We start from the raw sequence: 17,310 nt of genomic DNA, 5'->3' as shown, positions 1-17,310 counted from the left end.
CCTCCTCAACTTTTGTTCTTGAACTCAAAAGTCAGCAAAAATGTGATTCAGATTCACAGAAACTGCTCCAGGTGAAAGTAAAGCAAACAATTAATCTCATTTGGCTGCATAAACATGGCTATCGAGCAATTCATTTGCCTTCCTAACTCTATCAAAAAAAATTTTTAATTACTTTTATGCTATACTATTATGCTCATATTTTTAAAACTTTACTTATAGGAAAAATACTCCCTAAAATATTGCCAACTGGGAAGTTATCCACCAGTTCCTAATAAAGGCACACGACTAAACTCATAATGACAAATTATGAAAGTTGCCTGCCTGACCTTCATTAACCATCTGGCATTTACGATGCTGATGTTTAAAAAGCCATCTCAGCACCTATAAAAAAGGCTTTGATTTGATCGATTTCCGCTTCTTCTTTGAGGCCATCAAGCAGGAGTTCTGAGAACACTCTCTGTTTGTTTACTTGTTCCTTTGATCCCTTTATGTCCTGTCTGCACACAATGGTGCACCTCACATTGAAAGAACTCGTAGATCAATGGAACAGGATAGAAAGCCCAGAGATAAACCCACGCACATATGGTCACCTTATCTTTGATAAAGGAGGCAAGAATATACAGTGGAGAAAAGACAGCCTCTTCAATAAGTGGTGCTGGGAAAACTGGACAGCTACATGTAAAAGAATGAAATTAGAACACTCCCTAACACCATACACAAAAATAAACTCAAAATGGATTAAAGACCTAAATGTAAGGCCAGACACTATCAAACTCTTAGAGGAAAACATAGGCAGAACACTCTATGACATAAATCACAGCAAGGTTCTTTTTGACCCACCTCCTAGGAAAATGGGAATAAAAACAAAAATAAACAAATGGGACCTAATGAAACTTCAAAGCTTTTGCACAGCAAAGGAAACCATAAACAAGACCAAAAGACAACCCTCAGAATGGGAGAAAATATTTGCAAATGAAGCAACTGACAAAGGATTTATCTCCAAAATTTATAAGCAGCTCATGCAGTTCAATAACAAAAAAACAAACAACCCAATCCAAAAATGGGCAGAAGACATAAATAGACATTTCTCCAAAGAAGATATACAGACTGCCAATAAAAAGATGAAAGGATGCTCAGAATCATTAATCATTAGAGAAATGCAAATCAAAACTACAATGAGATAACATCTCACACCTGGCAGAATGGCCATCATCAAAAAATCTACAAACAATAAATGCTGGGGAGGGTGTGGAGAAAAGGGAACACTCTTGCACTGCTGGTGGGAATGTGAATTGGTCCAGCCACTATGGAGAACAGTATGCAGGTTCCTTAAAAAACTACAAATAGAACTACCATACGACCCAGCAATCCCACTACTGGGCATATACCCTGAGAAAACCATAATTCAAAAAGAGTCATGTACCACAATGTTCGTTGCAGCACTATTTACAATAGCTAGGACATGGAAGCAACCTAAGTGTCCATCGACAGATGAATGGATAAAGAAGATGTGGCACATATATACAATGGAATATTACTCAGCCATAAAAAGAAATGAAATTGAGTTATTTGTAGTGAGGTGGATGGGCCTAGAGTCTGTCATACAGAGTGAAGTAAGTCAGAAAGAGAAAAACAAATACCGTATGCTAACACATATATATGGAATCTAAGGGAAAAAAAAAGTCATGAAGAACCTAGGGGTAAGACGGGAATAAAGACACAGACCTACTAGAGCATGGACTTGAGGATATGGGGAGGGGGAAGGGTAAGCTGTGACAAAGTGAGAGAGTGGCATGGACATATATACACTACCAAACGTAAAATAGATAGCTAGTGGGAAGCAGCCACATAGCACAGGGAGATCAGCTCGGTGCTTTGTGACCACCTAGAGTGGTAGAATAGGGAGGGTGGGAGGGAGGGAGACGCAAGAGGGAAGAGATATGGGAACATATGTATATGTATAACTGATTCACTTTGTTATAAGGCAGAAACTAACACACCATTGTAAAGCAATTATACACCAGTAAAGTTGTTAAAAAAATAAAAAAATAAAAGAAAGAACTCAGCAGCAGTTCTCAGGAACAGGAGTTTCAATGCTTTTATCTTGGGCCACCTTTAACAGAATTTCATCTTTTTTCTCTTTGATTTTGAACAGTGCATATATTTGCACACACTAACAGCATTCTGGCAAGTCTCCTTCATGGATTTGGAATTCAGATTGGTTGTCAGGTTTTTGAAAATACCTTCCTACCTGAATTGGATCATGGCTAATTGCTCTGATCAAGTGTAATACATATTAAGGAGAGAAAAAAAAATATTGAGAAGAGACCTTAGTCGATCTAGTTTTATTTCATGGACAAAGACAAATGACTGGTTTATTTCAGTGAGGCAACATTAAGGATTAAACGCTTCCAGCAATCAGTTTCTGGATCTCTAAACCCAAATGACTGATCTTATCTGGTTATTTTAAAGGCTACTGAGAAATAAAATGAGAGTAGTTTGGGAGATCTTCCCTGGTATAGAGAAGATTTGATTCATAGCAATAGCTATGTGTACCTGGATATTTTGTGTTACACAAACTTCTGCATTTGACATCTCCACCAGAGGGAACAAATAAACAAATGAAAATCACCTTGGAAACTTTAAGAGCTGAAACCATCTTGGAACTTCGAAAGGTCTTGTAATTTCAGAAGTGGAGGAATGGTATGCTCAGGAGCAAGGCCACTTAACGCATCCCCCAAAGCCCAGATGACTATCTTCCCGTGACTTTTTCTTAAATTTTCATTATTTTACATTGCTTAAAATTCTCACCAATGAGAAATTCATTTGACTAATTAATATCAAAGCCTCTTATAAGGATTGCAAAAACTTCTGGGATGGTTAAGGTAATATCTGTCATTCAGGAAGGTATGTATATAACTGGGCAGGATTGGTTTAAAAAATCTTTGGGACAACAAAGGATATTTTGTTTAAGTTTTCAAAATCGTATTGCATGCAAGGAAATTCAGTATAAGTCCTGTTTAGGAGGCCTTCCTCTCTAGCATTATAAGCATTATATAGAAATCCCAAGTAGCCTGGTGTTGAGCTCATCAGAACTGCACTGAGATCCTCATTATTCGTCATTATGTGGTTTTCTGCTGATCATTGCATCTGCTACCTCTGCACCCAAGTCAGCCACTGGGCACAACTATCAACCACTAGACCCCACCACCCCTCCACTTCTTCTACTTATAGCTGGGTTCTTCCCTCTTATTCAATTAACAGAGCCCTCCTTCTCTTAAAAAAAAAAAAAAAAAGTCAGGATTTTGAAAATAAAAAGTTCTTAACCTTAAGGCTCCAGACCTTCAGGATACTTGCCCTTTTGAGCACTTGCCCTCTTCATTGCCCTGCTCCAGGACTAAGAATTAGGTAGAATTTCTCTAAGCTTCATGCCTTTCCTCTCGAATGCCATGGCCCTCTCACAGGATGCAGAGCTTAGACTGACACTGCTGGTCCTGACTAGCTCCACGCAGGTAACCTCTGGGCCTCCACTCTCTCACTTATGAAATGGGCAGCCTTGCAGGATTAGCTATCTAAAGGATTAGGTATCTAAAACTCCTACTATGAGTCTGACCCATATTGGTTCTGTGGCAGTATTTTTCTTTTCCTTTAGCAAGATGTCTCTGAAGCTCTAAATTACCCACTTATGAAAAAATGGAAACATAAACCCACTGTAAATTGGGTATTACTTGTAATGAGCAAGGGTCTTACCACATTAACAGTGATTCAGAATCAACCTGTAGCACAAATTCTTCCTGGTACTCCTACTGAACTACTTTTTTTTTTAAACAATTCACAAATTTTTGGTAGATTTGATTCGTTTTAGATTTTTAAAATATTATTTTAATAAAATTCCTCCTTAATGGAGAGCTTATCCATTACTGATAATTCCGTGAACTATTTCTTTCAACTCCAATAGGAAAACATCAGGAAAGAAATTTTGCTTCCTCTTCTGTGTATAATGAATCTTTTCACATTTCTTCTAGTTAATTTCTTAAAAAATTAAAATGAATGACAGCTTGAACCATGCTTCTCACATTCATCTGTGATGTTGTGTGGTTAATAGTCCAATCTCACATTTACATGGGACCAGCTGTCAAAGATAGCACCACAGGGAATGCAATATAATTTTAAGACATGTTGCAGAGTCACATATGTCCATAAATCTAAATTCACTAGAATGCTCATGGGAACATAGTCATCACCAGATTTGAAAATAAATCGTTTATTGCTTTCATTTTGAACTTCACCGTTTACTTGACTCAAATTACCTTTATCAGATAATGGATGAGGGCCCTCATAATGAGCGAACAAGTTTCTGGGAGCAATCGCATTTGCAAAACTTCTTAAAATTCTTGTCAGAGCCCATTTTGAACATAACCAGGGCAACTGTCTCTGTTTCCTTGAAGAAAAACCTTCTTGTGGAATGAGCCAATTCTACACCTTGGAAGAGTTTTTCAATACACAAAAATTGAGGGAAATGGGGCATGTTCTACAAACCTCTCTGAGCCTCCAGGACCTCATCTGTGGGCAGAAAATATTTTCATGTGGGAGAATTAGACAAGATACAGGGAGGAAATGTGGTCAGTTTATTATTCCCTCAATGGGAGTTCCTTCCTCCAAACTTGGACCTTGGTAAATCACTGCTTAAAATCAGTCACCATCAACCTCCTCTCATTCCTGTAGTTCCACCCCAGAACCCTCCTCATAGGCTGCCTTTCCCCACCCTGTATCACCGTAGTTGTCTAACATCTCCAGTTCTTCATAGGGACCCCTAAGGGATGCTGAAGAAAATCCCATGGCTGGAATTATAGATTCATGATTCTGGCCTCAGAAGAACTCCTTCTGTCAGCCTTACACATGGCCCAGAGTGTTCTTGTGTCCATTCACCACTGGGGGCTAGTTGCCTCATTCCCCGTCATGGTCTCTACTATCCCTCACTACCCATTCTCTTTCTCAGCAGATGATCTTTCCTCCTATGACACTAAAAAAAGAGAGACCCGAAGGCAGGTGTTCAACTTCTCATTCCTCCTCTACTCCCATCTGAGCTCTGTTCCTCACTTATTTTTTTTCCATGTCAAGTGTATCTTCAGTCTTTCCCTCTTCAGTGACTTCTCCTCTGCATATAAATGTGACCAAGCCTCTCCAATCCAAAAAGAACTCCTGTCAATCTCCTCTAGCTACCTTCAACCCCCAGTCTTATTTCTCTTTCACTGCCAGTATTCCCGAAAGTGTGTCCTGGACTTATTGTCTCCATTTCCATCCAGTCTGGATTCCACTCCTTCCATGTAATCGATGCTGCTATGATTAATGAGTGCATTAATTCCATTCCTAGGAATGTTGCTACGCACTGGGGATACAGTAGCAAACAAGGCAAATATGATTCCTGCCTTCATGGAACATAAAGTATAGGAGGTGTATCAGTTTGGGACTTTTGAAAAAACAGTTGTCGAGACAGGATTAGTTGTGCAAGAGATATATTGAGGGAAATGCCTGGGCAGGATACAGGAACTGGCATAGGCAGGGAGAGCTCTTAGATGCTGTGCAAGTAGAAAAGGAAGGAAGGGTTGGATGAGAAAAGTCACGGGCCATAGCGAAGGTCTAAGAAAATCTCAGCTGTGCTGATGAGACACCACTGAGAAACAGTTTCCTGTTAGAGAAACTGTGTTGAGCAGGAGTGGACTGGCTCTCCTACCACTGCTGTGCTCAGTCAGTGATTGGAGCAGCCTGTGGGAAGTGTGTCTTAGTGCTGCCAGGGGCAGCAGGGAGAAATTATCAGGAACTATGTTCCTTACAGCAGGCTGGAGATCTGGACAGCCCTTCTCCAGGACTGCCATATAATGATTACCATGCTCTCCCTCCTTCCATTCTAAATTCCTCTCACCCCCAGATATCTCCTTTGCTGGTCTTGTTGGCTTACCTAGTGGTATAACCCAAACCCTCATACCTGATGGGTCTGATATCTTGGAAATCATACCCTTCTCAGGCCAGGGTTGTTGCACATGCCTGTTCATAGAGTTAAAATTGTGTCAGGAGTACCAAGAAACAGCCAGGTGGACCATCTAGGTTCCACATATCTTTTCTGCCCTCATTTTGTCAATACAGCTCCTACCTCCTTCTGCTGGTTGGGGTAAATTCTCTCTGCCAAGATGGTGACTCCTCTTCTCACCTGCTGATCCTTGGACCTGAGGATCTAGCAGCAGTCATAGTTGGTAGTTCACAGGGACACTTGCTATGCTTCCTCACAAGAGTGTGCCCCTTTGGTGACCAGGCCCTCTAGCCCTGCAGAGTCCGGAATTGAATGGGGGAGTGATCAAGTACCCCCCCCCAGTTCAATCCTAGAGGCAATCCCCCAGCTCATATATAATACATGCTGATTAATTCTTGCAGCTCCTTCAACAGAAATCTCTTTCCTTCCTTCTTAGGTACAGTAAGTCCCCAGTCAGATTATGTGGGGTTAATCCTAGTAATTAGCCTGCAGCCAGAAGTGCAGGTAGAATTAACTCCTGAGGGGGTTATCTATTGCTTTATGGGGAAAAGAACTCAGCAGAGTCTTCCTTCTTGGGGCTGCTAGCTCTTCCTCCAGAGAGGTGGGCCACTCCTTCAAGCTCTAATATTTCAGGGAGCTCTACAAAGAAGCACCCACCCAGATGTCCCCATTTCACATTTCAGGGTCCCAGGTTTTCCCAATTTCAGTCCTTACCTTATCACACATACCTGCTTTGGCTGAGTACTTAAATATCACTAGAGTTCAGGAAACTCAACTACCAGATCTTGATTTTGCTCCTCAGCTATGATGCTTTCCCTCTGCAGGATATAAAGGCCCCACTGTAAACTACCAGGTAAGCGCTCACTTTGACCCTTTAACTGTTAGGAGCTCTTGGTTCCTAATTATCCCTCTGTGAGGCTTCAATACAACTTAGTAGTAACCAGCCAACAGCACTGCAGGCCGTGTTCTCCCCATGGTTTTCAGATGCCTGCATCATCTCATCAATGAGGGCATTCCCCTCCACTGAATGCTTCCCAGATCACCACCTTCCAACATCAATCCAGACTTCTTTTCCAACCTCATCTCCTGCCATCTGTCTTCTCTCGCAAGCACGTTAAGTTCCTCATCGTAGTCCAAGCATTTTTTTTGCCACATCAGGCCTACATTCATGCCTTTGCCGACAGTGTTGCCTCTGCCTACAATTTCTACCTTTCTGCACCTCTGTGACTCATTGTTCAAGTTCATCTCAAGCATCACCTGAGAAAGTCATAGAATAGACATGCATTTGTTTTATGGTCAAACAGACCTGGGTTGTAATTCCAGTTCCACCACTTACTGCTGTAAGAACCCAGCAGCTCCCTTGGTATGTAAACTCTTCTGTTGGGGCTCAGACTGCAGCGATTATGAGTCTCCTAGTGTACCACAGAGTGCAGTGCCAGGCTATGGTGAGGATGCAGTAAGGTGCCCATATGGGGTGCAAATGGAGCTGGACTGGGGTTTTTTGAATGCATCCAAGGACTTCTAAACATCAAACTACCTCTGCAGGCCATGGGAACCCTAAACCAGTGAGAAGAGTTGAGGTAGTGATTGCTGGAGTGAGTGGTAAGACGTGGCGCGGTTGACTTAGCAGTTAAGATACTGGAGCCAAGTGGATCTAGACTCAAATCCTGACTCTGTTGCTCAGTTCTATGACTGTAGGCAATTTATTTAAGCTATCTGAGCCTCAGTTTCCTCCTGGGAAACCTGGAAACAATAAGTAGCTCAGAGCATGGTCATGTGGGTTGACTGAGGGAACGCATAGAAAGCATCCAGTACTCTGCTCAGCATGTGATAGGAACTGGCTGGATGTAAAAACGACATTGATTAGTCCCCACTGCTGTCCCAGGTGAGGATCTCTTTTTAGGACAGAGGACCCATAAGAGATGGTGAAAGGGATGTAAGCGGAATCCATGCCTGATGAGCCCAGCTGGCCTCCTTTGTCTTTAAAGCTCTTTGCCCTTCCTTCTTTCTTGACTCTTCTCCTTTGTATTCGGTGCTCCATTTCTGCCCGGATTGCTGAGCGCAGTCCCTCCCAGCTTGTGCCCAGTGCTTTGAATCTCATTTACTCCCTCACCTCATCAACATTTACCTGTTCTGTCCCCCTTTGATTAGGGCCTTGCTGGGGAGCCACCTAATTAATTTGGGGAAGCAATTAAAGGCAGGGCATTAGTGGCTTGTAATGTTCCATTCCTCTTAGGGCATCTGCTGTAAATTTAATAGGGGTCTCCTTAACTTGATGCAAAGTAGTGACTAATGGGCTAATTTCAGGACTCTTGCAAGGTCAAAATCCATTTGGAGGACTGAACAGGAGAGTGAGTGCCAGGCACTGGCTGACAGCAGGGCTCTCCTGTTCCTTGAAGTTGGTTCACTTCGCTGAGGGAACAGAGCTGCTTCAAGGAGCACACCACGCTGAGCTATGCAGTGGAGAGGGCCCAGACAGGAGCATCTCTGAGCCACTGCTTTGGATTGGGGCCTTTCTTGCCAGGACTGGAGGAGAAGCCTCTTCTCAGGTCTTCCTGCTTCCTTGAATAAGTCTCTTTCTAATCTTTCTTCCAAACCACTGGTGGAGGACCTTTAGAAGATACCATTCTAAGGATGTCATCCTCTTGCTTAAAACTCTGTTATTGGGTCCCTGGAACCTTCAAGATAAAGTCTGAACTCTTCAGCCTGACACAAAGCGCTCCTGCCTGGCCTCTGCTCCCTCCTCCAGGCTCAACTCCTGCCATCCCCATCACACATTCACATTCCAGACCAATCAAATGACTTGCTGTTCCCTAAAGTCCCCTGGACCCACATTTGCAGTTCCCAATGCCCAACTCACCTCACTCCTACACAGCCACCATCTCCTCTTTCTCCTCCTCCCATAGATTGCCCCATGGGCTCCTATTCATTTTTTCAAGACTCATCTGTTATTACATCCTGGTAGTGTCTTCACTATCCCTCACCCTCACTCCACCTTGGCAGACTGAGCTATTTTCTCTTGTCCTACCAAGTGTACCTCTGTGATAATATTTCCACTTTTAAAAAGTTACTTGTTTTACTCTCCAGAAAGTAGGCATAGAGGAAACTTACCTCAACATCATAAAGGCCATATATGACAAACCCACAGCCAACATCGTTCTCAATGGTGAAAAATTGAAACCATTTTCACTAAGATCAGGACCAAGACAAGGATGCCCACTCTCACCATTATTATTCAACATAGTTTTGGAAGTTTTAGCCACCGCAATCAGAGATGAAAAAGAAATAAAAGGAATCCAAATCGGAAAAGAAGAAGTAAAGCTGTCACTGTTTGCAGATGATGTGATACTATACATAGAGAATCCTAAAGATGCTACCAGAAAACTACTACAGCTAATCAATGAATTTGGTAAAGTTGCAGGATACAAAATTAATGCACAGAAATCTCTGGCATTCCTATACACTAATGATGAAAAATCTGAAAGAGAAATTAAGGAAACACTCCCATTTACCACTGCAACAAAAAGAATTAAATAACTAGAAATAAACCTACCTAAGAAGACAAAAGACTTGTACGCAGAAAACGATAAGACACTGATGAAAGAAATGAAAGACAAGACAAACAGATGGAGAGATATACCATGTTCTTGGATTGGAAGATTCAACACTGTGAAAACGACTATACTACCCAAAGCAATCTACAGATTCAATGCAATCCCTATCAAACTACCAATGGCATTTTTCACAGAACTAGAACAAAAGATTTCACAATTTGTATGGAAACACAAAAGACCCCGAATAGCCAAAGCAATCTTGACAAAGAAAAATGGAGCTGGAGGAGTCAGGCTCCCTGACTTTAGACTATACTACAAAGCTACAGTAATCAAGACAGTATGGTACTGGCACAAAAATAGAAATATAGATCAACGGAACAGGATACAAAGCCCAGAGATAAACCCACACACTGATGGTCAACTAATCTATGACAAAGGAGGCAAGGACATACAATGGAGAAAAGACTCTTCAATAAGTGGTTCTGGGAAAACTGGACAGGTACATGTAAAAGAATGAAATTAGAACACTCCCTAACACCATACACAAATATAAACTCAAAATGGATTAAAGACCTAAATGTAAGGGCAGACACTATCAAACTCTTAGAGGAAAACATAGGCAGAACACTTTATGACATAAATCACAGCAAGATCCTTTTTGACCCACCTCCTAGAAAAATGGAAATAAAAACAAAAATAAACAAATGGGACCTAATGAAACTTCAAAGCTTTTGCACAGCAAAGGAAACCATAAACAAGACCAAAAGACAACCCTCAGAATGGGAGAAAATATTTGCAAATGAAGCAACTGACAAAGGATTAATTTCTAAATTATACAAGAAGCTCATATAGTTCAATATCAAAAATACAAACAACCCAATCCAAAAATGGGCAGAAGACCTAAATAGACATTTCTCCAAAGAAGATATACAGATTGCCAACAAACACATGAAAGGATGCTCAACATCACTAATCATTAGAGAAATGCAAATCAAAACTACAATAAGGCATCACCTCACACCAGTCAGAATGGCCATCATCAAAAAATCTACAAACAATAAATGCTGGAGAGAGTGTGGAGAAAAGGGAACCCTCTTGCACTGTTGGTGGGAATGTAAATTGATACAGCCATTATGAAGAACTGTATGGAGGTTCCTTAAAAAACTAAAAATAGAATTACCATACAACCCAGCAATCCCACTACTGGGCATATATCCTGAGAAAACCATAATTCAAAAAGAGTCATGTACCACAATGTTCATTGCAGCCCTATTTACAATAGCTAGGACATGGAAGCAACCTAAGTGTCCATCGACAGATGAATGGATAAAGAAGATGTGACACATATATACAATGGAATATTACTCAGCCATAAAAAGAAATGAAATTGAGTTATTTGTAGTGAGGTGGATGGACCTAGAGTCTGTCATACAGAATGAAGTAAGTCAGAAAGAGAAAAACAGATACTGTGGCTAACACATATATATGGAATCTTAAAAAAATGGTTCTGAAAAACCTAGGGGCAGGATGGAAATAATGATACAGAAGTAGAAAATGGACTTGAGGACATGGGGAGGGGGAAGGGTAAGCTGTGACAAAGTGAGAGAGTGGCATGGACATATATACACTACCAAATGTAAAATAGATAGCTCGTGGGAAGCAGCTGCATAGCACAGGGAGATCAGCTCAGTGCTCTGTGATCACCTTAGAGGAGTGGGATAGAGAGGGTGAGAGGGAGACGCAAGAGGGAGGGGATGTGGGGATATATGTATATATATAGCTGATTCACCTTGTTATACAGTGGAAACTAACACAACAATGTAAAGCAATTATACTCCAATAAAGATGCTAAAAAGAAAGTTAATTGTTTTATATGTATCATCCCACATTAAATGAAAACGCTTTGGCTATTTGGAACATGTCCTGTTTGTTTGAATCCTCAGCCTCAGGGATTCAAGGTGATCAGTAAGTGTGTTCTGAGTGAGATGAGTATGGCTATGGATGAGAAGAATTTAATTTGTGTTCTGTATCTATCACACATTATTGGGCAATTTATTTAATCTCCCAGTGCCTCCGTTTCCTATTTTGGCAAATGGGAATAAAATACCTATCTATGAGGACAGAAATGAGATTTTATGTACGTGAGTGTCTTGCCCCATGCTGGGCACAGACAAGGCTGTCCCATTGGGCTGCTGCCCCCACCTTTGTCCACCTGGGGGTATATCTGAGTGGAGTTGCTTGATAGTACTTTTAAAGACACATCCCCAGAGTCACAGAACAAAATCAAGAGACTTTGGGAGAAATCCAGTGTTTGCTGAGTACCTTCTGTGTGCCTAGCCTTGTGCTTGACACTTTATACACTTTTCCTAAAGCTCTTTCTTCAGGTGTCTGACTTGCTATTGCATTGTACTTGAAGAGTAATAGTGGTTGTTCAATGAACATTTTAATTTAAATGAATAGAATCTTATTTACATTGATTCAGAGTTTGAGGACCATTTTCTTCTGCTGTATCTTCTCAGTAACTAAGTTACAGATCTTCCTCAGACAACTACTATTATGCTGACAGATTTATATGCTGCTACTGCTGATTGCTTGAAAGAGACTAGTCCTTCAGAATGGAATAAATGTATCTGGCTCTCAGTTTTTGCCAGCTTCATGAGTAAAGAATTTGAAGAAATAAATCTCTACTGTAAATTGACGTTTTCTCCACCAATAACAAATAGGGAAAATGAGAGAGAGAGAGAGAGAGAGAGAGAGAAAGGGAGATTCCTATATGTTTATTGATACATAGGGAGATAAATGTCTCCTCCTTTGATAGCTATTCAGAGCATACTACTAGCCTGGAATTTTGGAATAGCTTACTTGTTAAATGCTAGGAGGATCAAGTAATTGCAAGGGATTCAATTTGCAATAGAATGTCAATCTTTGAGACGTATTGTCTGAGCAAATAAACTGACAAGAAAATCTTTCAGGAACCAGAACCAGAAGACTTTCTAGATGTAAAAGGAAAAATCTTACAGTGAGCTTTTGGTTACAGAGCAGTTTAAAACAAAGTGAGGTGACAATAAAACATAATTTCCTTGGCTTTGCGCAAATTCAGTTTATCAGTACCTGGGTAAGATTCTTTCAGTTCTTCACTGTCAGATAAGAATTATAATATATGCTTTTATTTATTGCTTACAGAATGTTGTCTCTTAAGAAATGTGTACCCAGAAGGGTACATATGTAATGGTATTTTGCTGATGTTTAATTTGTATGTGTTTATTTATGATGAAGCAATTACTTATAGAATACCTCACAAATGCCAGATAGTGCTTTAGGCACTGGGTATATAGCAGAGAGCAAAACTATATCTGTTATCACAGAGGTTACCTGCTGAAGGCTGGGGCTGGGGGTGGATGAAGAAAACATGGTTGTTAAATAAATTAATGAACAAGGAAAATGCCAGAGAGTGAAAAGTGCTAAGCACAGGGAACCTAAAATCCCTACAGTGGGAATGAGGTTGGCATGTTGAAGGAAAAAGAGGCAGGTCAACATGGGTGGAGAGAAGTGGTAAGTATATGGCAGGAAGTGAGATGAAACAGTAGAGCTGGAAAGTCTAGGTACTGAATTTGCATTTTATTCTTAGTGCAATGGGAAGATGCTGGACGTATTTTAACATGAGTAGTGACAGACTCTGAAGAAAATTTAGAAATGTGGGTAGAGAACAGATTCCAGTGAGTTGAGAGTGGAAGCAAGATTTCTAGTTAGAAGGAATAGTTCTTCATCAGTGAAAACACGGTGGCGGCACAGACTAGGGAGATACTTGTGAAGATGGAATGAGTGAAAAGATTCTACATATGATTCACATTTGGCTTCAGTTTATTAATTTCTCATGAAACTTTTCCAAATGAAATTTTAGGCAGGAGAACAAACTCCCATGAGAAATGAATCCAATTATGTCAAAGAAGTGGCAAAAGAACTAGAATATCTTGGTCTTTTTGACATTTAAATACTAAATGTAAGCCAAGCTCTGTGATTTATGCTTTATCTCATTTAATCCTCATTTCAACCCTATGAAGGAGGTATTATAATTATTTCTATTTTATGACATGAGGAAACTGAGGCTTAGAGATCCAAGGTCACACAGCTAAAAAAAGGTATAGTTAACAAACAATACAATTTAAAAAATGAGCAGAGGACTAAATAGGTATGTTTCCAAAGAAGATACGCGGATGACCAATAGGCACACGAAAAGATGCTAAACATCTTTTCGTGTGCCTACTGTAATTATCAGGGAATTGTAAATCAAAACTACAATGAGATATCACCTCACACCTCTCAGAATGGCCATCATTAAAAAGAACACAAATAACAAGTGTTGGCGAGGGTGTGGAGAAAAGGGAAACCTAGTGCACTGTTGGTGGGAATGTAAATTGGTGAAGCCACTATGGAAAACAGTATGGAGGTTATCCCCAAAATTAAAAATAGAACTACCATACAATCCAGCAATTCCACCCCTGGGTATTTATAAAAAGAAAACAAAAACAAAAACACTAATTAGAAAATATATATGCACCCCAATGTTTATAACAGCATTGTTAACAATAGCCCAGATATGTCCATCAACAGATGAATGGATAAAGAAGATATGGTGTAGGGACTTTCCTGGTGGTGCAGTGGTTAAGAATCTGCCTGCCAATGCAAGGGACATGGGTTTGAGCCCTGGTCTGGAAAGATCTCACATGCTGCGGAGCAACTAAGCCCATGCGCCACAACTACTGAGCCTGAGCTCTAGAGCCTGTGAGACACAACTACTGAGCTCACATGCCATGGCTACTGAATCCTGCACAACTAGAGCCCATGCTATGCAACAAGAGAAGCCACCGCAATGAGAAGCCCGTGCACCGCAATGAAGAGTAGTCCCTGCTTGCCACAACTAGAGAAAGCTTGCATGTAACAACAAAGACCCAACACAGCCAAAAATAAATAAATACATTTATGAAGCAAAAAGAGGATATGGTGTACACACACACACAGAGGAATATTACTCTGCCATAAAAAAGAATGAAATCTTGCCATTTGTGATAACGTGAATGGACCTAGAGGGTATTATACTTAGTGAAATAAATCAGACAGAGAAAGACAAATACTATAAGCTTTCACTTACATGTGGAATCTAAAACACAAAACAAATGAATAAATATAACAAAACAGAAACAAGTCACAGACACAGAGAACAAACTAGTGGTTACCAGTCAGGAGAGGGGTGGGAGGAGGGGTAAAATAAGTGAAGGGGATTACGAGGTACAAACTACCAGTTATAAAATAAATAAGTTACAAAGTTGTAATGTATAGCACAGGGAATATAGTCAGTATTTTATAATAACTTTGTGTGGTGTATAATCTATAAAAATATCAAATCACTTTTTGGCACACTCAAAACTAATTTAATCTTGTAAGTCAACTACACTTCAATTAAGAAAAAAACGTCCTATAAATGCTTTAAGAAAAACAGTCCTATAACCTAGGACTGCTTCTACCAAAACCAGTTTAAAATTTAGCTACCAACCTAAACTGCTTTTCAAGAATGAAATGTATGTGATTTTCTGTAAATATCTAGGACATTTTCTTCATAATTTTACTAAGGGCTCTAGATTCTACCACTGAATAAATATCAGGGTAAAGCACATGTAACTTGAATCTGTGGCCATGACTTTGGAACAAGATGTAACAGAGGATCAAGGAGTTGCCAGGTGGATCGTATGTTTCTCATAAGTTCTAACTTATGGGTTACGGTGGGTACAGGTACCTCACCAAGCACTTACGGGACAATCTTCATGAGTTGAGAGTTGCTGAATGACCCAAGTTTGTGTTCTAATTTTGAAATCCTGTTGATTCTACTTCAGTGCCTCTTAACATTGTAGCCCTTTTTCTATGGACTCTTTCAATACCTTCCTTCAGGCCCTTATCTCCTGGTGCCTAATCAGATTAATATTGGTAGTGCTTTATAGTTTACAACACACCTTTTCGCATTATTACCTCAACTCTCATGGCACTGTGAGTCAGATATCATATTTTGTTGGTTTCTTGCTACATATACCTTTTTTCACATTTTAATATATTTGAAATTGTAATAGGTTTTACTCTCAATGTCAACTTACAATTGTTATTGGTGTAGTAGTAGTGGTGTATTAACAGAAGATAGCAGTAGTGGTATATTTGTCATTGTCTATGCTAGCTCATTCTGACATATTTTTCCTGGTGAAATAAATGTAATTCACTGTTCTCAACTGCTAGCTCCTAATAGATTGTTCAAGGAAGGAATACGAGGTCTGGTTATTGCCTAAAAACCTTCTATTGAAAAAAAAAAAAAGAAAAAAAAAAAAACCTTCTATTGAACAAACTGGGATATTTGCCAGCAACAAAATTTTCAGGATGAATGGGGCTTTAAAAATTGCAGAAACAGTAGTGGAGCATTCTTAAAAATATGGCATATCACCAATGCATCCATGGCACAGAGGATGGTGCTATATAGATAAAACATGCGTGCAGACTACTTTGAAACAAACAGTGATCCAGGTGAGTTGCACTATGAATGTGAAGAAGCTTTAGGAATACCTTACCCCAGAGATTCTCAAACTTTCTTGGTTCATGACACTTCTACGGTCTGAGTACTTTTTGATAGCACCCCCAGGCTAAAAGAATTATCTAACGGTTTCATTTTTTTTTTTAATGCTTTGGTTCAACAACTTAATAGCCATTTGAAAAAATAACTTTTAATTTCACTCTTAAATAACTAGAATTACTTACTAATGGTATGGATGTGCTTTGGAGGCACTACACAACTTTCCAAACCCTGGAATCAAACTGGACACTGCCGTCCTCATTTCCTGTTCCACGTTATTTTTTTCAGTACTTGCTTTTTTATTGCAGCAACTGCCAATAGCCCAGATTCACAAAATACGACGTCATCAAAAGGAGTGTAGCCTGATCTAATGTTGAAATTATAAATAACTTTGAGCTCATAGTTGGTACCGTGTCTAACAGATGTCAAGTATTACTGTGTTTCCTCTGAAAATAAAACCATCCCATAGTACCCCTGTTAGTTCACTCCTTGAGGAACCACTCCTTGTGGCTCCTTGAGGTGGCTTGGTGCATATTTTGGGAACCATAGCCTTAGTCAATCCTTTTGGCTCATGGTTTATTTTTATGAATGCATAAGAATAATACATAATAGAAAAGTAATGTCTAAATTAGTATATAAGAGCAATTCAATACGTATAAAATAAACATTCCAAAGCAATAAGAAATCATTTTTTCATAGTTCTATTGACAGAAATTTTTCTTTCTTTGGGATACATAAGTGATTCTTATAACTGGTGGCATCTTAGGTTCTATTTTATAGATCAAGCTAATAAGGCATACGATTCTGAATTGATCTCCCAGCCTCTGGGCACTTATGCTGTGCTGTGTTGCTAGATTAGTTACCCTAACTCAGAATTTTCATTGACACTTCTCCCTGTCAAAATATTCAATAATTTGCCTTTGCCTATATGATAAAATCTGCGTTTCTCAATGTGACAAGTAATGCTCTCTGCAGTGTGTTCTAATCTACCTACCTCTGTAGCCTTAGCTTTACCTTTCAGAACGAGGAGACTCCCAGCCTACATCTTCTATCAATTGGTAAAGCACTTCTCCACTCCAGGCCTCAGTCTCCCCATCTATAAAATAAGAAGTTGGATCACA

The sequence above is a fragment of the Delphinapterus leucas genome, chromosome 3, assembly GCF_059928025.1.
Source record: "Delphinapterus leucas isolate spDelLeu-1000000601 "Yukka" chromosome 3, BTC_Dleu_Yukka2, whole genome shotgun sequence".
NCBI classification, from domain to species: Eukaryota; Metazoa; Chordata; class Mammalia; order Artiodactyla; family Monodontidae; genus Delphinapterus; species Delphinapterus leucas.
The sequence above is the reverse complement of the archived record's forward strand: the minus strand, read 5'-3'. Positions refer to the sequence as shown.